This window comes from Alligator sinensis, unplaced genomic scaffold (assembly GCF_000455745.1).
Source record: "Alligator sinensis unplaced genomic scaffold, ASM45574v1 scaffold547_1, whole genome shotgun sequence".
In the NCBI taxonomy this organism is placed as follows: Eukaryota; Metazoa; Chordata; order Crocodylia; family Alligatoridae; genus Alligator; species Alligator sinensis.
This window is the reverse complement of record NW_005842217.1, coordinates 252,842-260,564: the sequence shown is the minus strand read 5'-3', so window position 1 is coordinate 260,564 and position 7,723 is coordinate 252,842.

Sequence of the window (7,723 nt, the reverse complement as noted above, 5' to 3'; positions counted from 1 at the left end):
CCCTGCTGTTAGGAGAGGCAGCAATATTGCCTGGTTGTAAGGCTGCTGGTATTATCTTGGAGGTAAGGGCAGGAGCTGTAGGGGATGGCTTGGAGACTTCTGCTCCTGGGCATGACCTAAAACTGCACCCTGCTGGGAGTGGGTGGCCTGGGGGGGCTCCCAGTGGTGTGGGAGCCCCCAGGAAATGCCAGGCCAGTGACCACCCCAGTGAAAGGTGCATCGGGGCACCTTAACCCCTAGCCTTTACGACTGAGTGGGTTACCCCTTGTTTTGGAGGACCCAGATAGAGGATCCTCGGAGACAGAAAAGGGCTATAGATTCAGGCCTGCCTGAGTTTCCCCTGACTGGCCCATGCTGGGACCAGGACTGGAAGGGTCAAAGGGCCAGGGACCCACCACGAGGGACGTCCGAGAGCTGAGGGCCTGGGGTCCCGACTGGCCTGGAGTTGGGCCAGGGCTAGATGAGCCGAAGGTCTCAGTGGAGGGACCACACCTGAAGGAGAACCAGTTCAGGGAGCTATGCTACCCGGTGTGACGGTGGAAGAGGCCGCCTGAAGGAAGGAATCCAGGTGGGATTCAATAGTAGGGTTCTGGGGCCCAGCGTGGGAGCTGGTGATGATGAGAACATCTAGATGCCATTTGCGAGGCCTGGGCTGCGGTGTAGGGGAGGAATGGAGCCGCAGATAGCGCCCCCTGGCATCGGGGCAGAAAATGGGCAGCCTCCCGCTTATTAACATCTATTTAACTAATTAACAACAAGGCGTGGCGGGCGAGAACGCAGGTGGTTAGCCCAGGAACAGGTGGGCGGGCCACTGGGAAGTCGGCCCCGAGCAGGCCCCCTGTTACACAGGCCAAACAACGTTATAACCGAACACTGCATGTCTTTAAACGAGTATGTTCTCTAATAGATCAGCAACATAATAACAAAACAACGTTAACCGGGACAACATTAAGTGAGGAGTACCTGTAATCAAATTCAGAGCAAGTAATTTGATGCTTTCTTTAAAAACAATGTAACGATCAACCAGGGTATAGACAGAAGTGCCAATTGTCACCTGACTGGGCCCCTAAACCACTAAACAGCCGTAGCCAAACAGCTGTAGTGCTTTAAAAGGGTCTGATCCTGCAAAAATCTGAACCCTGAGGGTTATATAAAGATGTTTCAAAACATAGCGTATTCAATAACTTATGTCTGCACTGCCAGCGGGGCAGTGCATGGAATAAAATGGGACACATGGCTTTGGTTGGCAACAGAGGAGGCCTGAGCTGGTCTTTGAAACATGAACAGAGAAGGTACAAGGCATTAGTGTTGGTGTTTGCTTGCAACACGCATACGATTGAAGGTGTTTGTTCAGGGATCTGTTTGTAGCTTGACTCAAAAATAAAAGCAGCCTGATTTTGATCATATATCATTCCAATGAGCTAGGTTTAATCAGCATTCATCCCCCTCGTGCTTGTGGCATGCTCCTTATTCAGAGCCGAGGGCATGGGTTGCTCATAGAATAAACTAATACAGCTAGGAACTGGAAGACTTAGGGTATGAGGGCCTGATGTTGGAAATGAAGGCTTTTGCTTCTAGGTCACCAGTATGAGTGTGTTAGCATCTGAAGGTTTGTATGGCAGCCATGTGTGAAGTGGATCCTGATCTAAGTTCAATTTTGAAGAACAAATGTCCATGTTAACCGTATATGCCAATCATCTCAGAAATGAAATCCTTTTCAGAGAGGCAGTGGTGAGTAGATGGAAGGGAATGATTGCCATGCAGTCTGTGACTGCTCTGGGACTTGAGAGATCTAGGTTCAGTTCCTGGCTTTGTCAAAGAGTATCTTAGGGTTTTACACTACTGTGATGTCTGGGCATCTTTCATGTAACCATGGGCTCCTTTTTGCAATCTTTGGTTAGTTACTTGAACTTCTCTGCATGTCATATGTGCACCTGTAGAATTGGGATGTCATTTCTTCCTTTCTTCTACCTTTGGTATCTCTCGTTCCTTTAAACTGTAAGGGCAGAGACTGTTTCTTGCTATCTAGGTGAATTTACAATATCCATTACAATAAAGACCTTTTGATGTTGAGATGTCGATGGAACCTACTGATGTTACTGTAATATCGATCATAATAGGCATGGTGAATGAGCTAATTTTATGCCCTAAAGATAAATCTCTGATGCCTTGAGGAGACTGATAGCGACAGGGCATGTTTGTATTGATGCAAACAATAGATTTGCAATCTACGGGGACAATACCCCGTAGATTGTCATAATTTGGGTGGAGACCACCTTTCTGAAGAATGAAGAGCTTACCAACTGTGCTCTCTGCTTATTATTAAACAAAACTCACAGTCTGGATCTTGCTTCTTTAACAGCCTCAGGGTTTAAGTACTCCTGGTGCTAAATCCGGACTTGGGCAAAATGCTTGGTAGGGCTGTGCGAAACGGCACCGTTCCGTTTCGCCTTGAGTTTCGAGGTTTCGATGGAACAGCGTTTCGTATCGCATTTCATTTTGATTCACAACAGCTGTTCCGCTTTGCTTTGTCAAAACAGTGAGGCTGTTTCGACTCTGTTTTGACATTTTGATAGATTGGCCAGGGACGGGAAGTTAGCCGAGCTGGGCCCTGGCCCGATCCAGCACTGGGGATGGGAAGTCAGCCCAGTTGGGCTGACTTCCATCCCCAGTGCTGTGGTCGAAACGTTTCGAGTAACCTCGTTTTGTTCTGAGGCTGTTTTGAAGCTCTTTGTTTCGTTTCAATTTTGCTGTTTCTACCTTGAAATGAGTTGGCCGGCAAAATTTCACACAGCCCTAAAGCTTGGCATGCTTGCAGCCCCGGTGCTCAGCATTTTGCAGAAGTGATCCCTGAATTCAACCCATTTGACATGAAACCCCATTGGAAATAATAAGGTAGCCACTTAAGAAGCAAAACTTCCGGTTCTTCCTATGGAGTTAATTTGCCTTTGCAATAGGATAGGGAGGGATTAATTTAATCGTGAGAACATGGGATGAATGCCACTGAGCTAAGATAAACGGCTTCCAATATTTGAAGAGAAGCATGCTTTTGTATGTCGTTACAATATCATTTTAAGTTGGTTGAGGGTTTTTTTGGCCCAGAGTGCAGCTCTTGCCTCGCGGGGACTCAAAATTAAAGGACAACTGTCTAAGTAGTGCGTGCGAGTCCTGCCTCCTAGACAGCCTTGGCCTTTAAATGTTGGACAATATGGCATGCTGCAGAATTGTCCTTGGTTTACACACAGCTCATTTTCTTTGCTGATTAATGAGGGTGTTTAAGGTATCAATTATTTCTGCCAATATGAAAAATGTCAGACTAACATTTCTCATTGTAATTGCTTGTTTTATTAAAAATTAAAGTAACAAGGAGGAAGGGAAAAAACGTTGATGGCAGAGATGCTGGGGGAAAAAAATCCACTAAAATGAGAAAGCCAGAGCACGTGTGAAATGTTTGCAATGAAACCTGTTCACTCCTTCCACCCAAGCAGAAGGAGAGGGAAAGGATCTAGTAAGTCTTTTTGTGCAACCGGTAGAGGATCCCGTAATTCCCACAAGCAGGGGAAGAACGCAGCCTTGAAATCAGAACAGGATGAGATGTTCTGGGATGAGAGGTGGAAATGGGAGGCAGCAGCCAGGGATGTAGGAAGACTGCGTAAGGGAGACGCACACCGTGTTGCTGTGACTCTGGTAGGCGGTTGTATTCCAGCAGCCTGCAGGAAGGAAGATGATGATGGGAACACAGTGAGAAACCTTTGCACCCCTATAAGCAGTCCAGGGGCTGATCTAGGAAGCATTGGTTTGAGCTGCATTGTAAGCGTGGCAGACTGTGTGTTTAGGGCAGTTTCACCCTTTATTCCACCAAGGGAATATTGGAAATGTGTGCGAGTGCCCTGCTGCACATTCAAATTAAAGCTAGACAGAAACCAGCATAGAGCTCTTACACATTTTCAAACACTAACTTTGTAGCTGGTTGTCACTTGTTATAGCTGGATAATCATTTCTATGGTGATAATTACTTTGCACATATGGCTGGTCTAAATTTATCGCGTGATTAACCAGTTAATTGCGTAATATATGTAACGTGTAGCAGGGGCCTGAATGTCTGTGGGAACCCATCAAGGGCTTGTGGTGCCTACCGTGCTTGCAGTCTGCAAACGTCTAGCAGGGATAACACTCACAAACACACCCTGCTGTAGTGTTAGCTACATTATGTAATGCATTCATCTCTGGAAATTCATCTCTCAAAGGGGAAGAGATGCCTCTCCTGGCAGGTTGCTGATTTGCTGGAGGGGGTCATCTTGTAGATATTTGACCCAACCCAAGGTCCCCTGCCAGTTGAAAATGTTGAAGGTCCCTTGGCATTTTTTGCATGCAGGGATAGTAGCTGCTGAATTCCAGTTCATGGGACTTTTCCCCGTGTCACTGTATTCTTGGCGAGCTGTTGTACATTGTGTGTGGCTAAGCAGACTTTTAAAAAAGTTTTAGAGAAGGTTGCATTATAGCAATAGAAGGCAGGCTAGATCTGCACCTTGTTGACTAACCAAACAGTGTGTGTGTGCGTGTGCATGTGCGTGTATATGTATAATATAAAATATCGCACATGCTTTTGTGGGCTGAAGCTCACTTCATCAGAGGATGTGCAGACAGCGGCATAATAGTCAGGAGTAACTGCTTTATATAGGGCCAAATTCCAAGAGGATCTCCTGGGACTTTGGCTCATGATTTGAAAAGGGGATTACGTTCCTTCAGTATGAAAGGCACTTTATAAAGGAAAGGTATTTCTAGGAATGATAAAGATGTTGTTTTCTCCATAAAGTGCTTCACCCTTCAGAACATGCCAGTGACTGTCTGTAAGGAAAAATTGGCTGCCTGTTGTGAGATCTGAAGTAGGGTGGATTGATACAGATAAATTTCCTTCTCTCGGTTGCATCTGCTCATTCTTCTTTTTCATGACATACTCCCCAAAGCAACCTGGAGGAGGACATTTATGAGCAGACCTTGCCTTTCAAACCTGGAGCTGCTGCTTCCAGCTTCTTTATACTCTTTACAGGGGCTGTCCATGTCTTTGGAAGCAGTGTGCCCTCATCGGTCAATGTGCCAGGACTGCCTGCATGTAGAAGAAGGCTATGCCTGGAAGATGTGCAAAAGCTCCAAAGCTGATCAGTCACCTTCCTCATGTATTCTCTGCAACATGGGATTACTTGGTCTTTCTATGCTTCCTAAATAGTGATTGTATCCAGGCTGGTGTGAAGAGCTGCTTTGATGAGGACAGATCTAGCTGTCCTGTTGAAAAAGTGAGCTTGCAGTCTCGAGAGATGCATATAGACTTCATTCTTTTTCATGTTCTATTTGTCATCCAGGTATTTTGGGGCAACAGTCCCTACTCTTGTCTTAGGAGACCTCTCATCACCCCTATTCTTGCAGCATGTGCAGTGGTAAGACAGCAGCATACCTCTGGTTGATCTTTGCTTCCCAGACATCTGTGGGGCTGATGTGCTTGAATCCCAGTGCCCTTTTTTAAGCTCCCCTTTCTCACTGGAAGTCACTTGGTATAATGTCCTTGACTTCATCTGTCATCGGTTCAGACTCATTTTTGTGGCTGCACATTTCAGATATCATCATTTTGGATTCATTGAATAATAGGATATGAGGGTTGGAAGGGACCTCAGGAAGCCACCTAGTCCAACCCCCTGCTCAATGCAGGGCCATCTCCAACTGATCATCCCAGCTAAGGCTTTTTCTAGCTGGGTCTTGAAACCCTCCAAGGATGGAGATTTCACTGCTTCTCTGAGTAACCTGTTCCACTGTTTTACCACCCTCCTAGTGAGAGAGCTCTTTCTGATATCCAACCTAAACCTCCCTTGCTGCAACTTGAGCCCATTGCTCCTTGTCCTGTCATCTGCCACCGCTGAGAACAGCCCAGCTCCATCCTCTTTGGAGCCACCCCCCTCCCTTTCAGGTAGTTGAAGGCTGCTATCAAATCCACCCCCCACCCCCCGCATTTTCCTCAGCCTCTCCTCATAAGTCTTGTCTCCCAGCCCCTGAACCATTTCCGTTGTCTTCCGCTGGACTCTCTCCAAGCTGTCCACATCCTTTCTGTAGTGGGAGCCCTGAAACTGGAGACTGGACTCCAGATGTGGCCTCGCTAGTGCCAAATAGAAGGGAAGAATCACTTTAGTCTATCTGCTGGCAACACTCCTGCTAATGTAGCCCAGGATGTTGTTAGCCTTGCTCGCAACAAGGGCACATATCCAGCTTATTGCCTACTGTCACCCCCAGGTCCTTTTCTGCAGAGCTGCTGCCCAGCCTGTACGGGTGCATGGGATTGCTCTGTCCTAATTTTGCACTTGTCCTTATTGAACCTCATGAGATTTCTTTTGGTTCAATCCTCCAATTTGTCTAGGTCCCTCTGAATCCTAGCCCTACCCTCCAGGATATCTAATACTCCCCCCACGCTAGGGTGGGTAGCCTTTTGACTCATCTCTAGTCTTTTCAGTTGAGAAACTGCCTAGGATTATAAGGGAGAACTTTGTAGGCTAGTTTTCAGGCACTTTCTTTCTTTTTCCAAAACCTTCTGAGCTCCATTTTTGCCACACGTTGTCGTCTTTAACCCTGTTTCTTCCAATTGACTTAATTATCCATTTGTCATAGGAGAATACATCAGACACGAGTGTCAGCTTGGTCCTTATGACACCATGTCATATTAACTGTATGGTTAAAAGTAAGAGTGGTTAATTTGCTGGGGAAATTCTCTTTTAATAGGATGCCTTTAAATTGCCTGCAGGAAAAAAAAAATTGCTGAAGTACGATGTAGTGTAATTTAATGCTGGGTTAAATGATGCAATCCAATGCATTTTCATTAGGTGTTCTGAGACTTCTCTAGCATTTGTGCTTTTAAGGGATGTTGGATTGCCAGCTGCAATAACTTTTTTGATTACAGTCAGAGCTGATGGTGGGCATCTTACCAGAAAAATAATGTGTGCTCTTTTTAATTATGGCACCTGCATTCCAGAATGGAGCCTGCATCTCATTACATGACACACATTTAGATTTGGCACACTGGAGTAGAAGAACATGCAATGCAAAAGGCTGGGCACACTTGAAAACGGGCTGAGATGAGCACCAGGACCAATGGCTCCCTGAGCACAAAGGAAACAGCCCTTTGAAAGAGTAAAACTGTCCTGCAGCCTGAAAGGGGGGTGATGCGGGGCAAGTCCTTTTCCCATCTGGTGCCTCCGTTTCCTCATCTGTAGCACACAGATCATACTGACCTTTATAAAGCAGTATATTTATACTGACCTTTGAGATCTATCGATGAAAAATGCTATGGGAGGATCTTCCAAATGACATGAGATCCAAACAACTTTGCTTGCACACATTTTCCAATGGGGCAGGGGTGAGGGAGGAGAGAGCAAGTACTGCTCATGGCAGTGTTGTGTTGCTTAGTGCTGTAGTGGAGAGGGCTTGTTGTTACAGTTAAAAGAAGGTAAAAGAACTCGATCCAAATATCCCGTCCCTATATATAATGTGTTTGTGGTCATGCTGCATTGGACTATTGTTAAATCTTGCAAGCTGCAAAGCAGTCGTCTGTATGGGGACTGGGAGCATTCAGACTTTGCACTCTGTGTCTCCTCCATTTACTTGATGTCTAGCACCCCCGGTCCTTAGCTTGGCTGGAGCTTACCACAATGCAGATTTTCATTGAGGTGATCCTGCCTCTTTC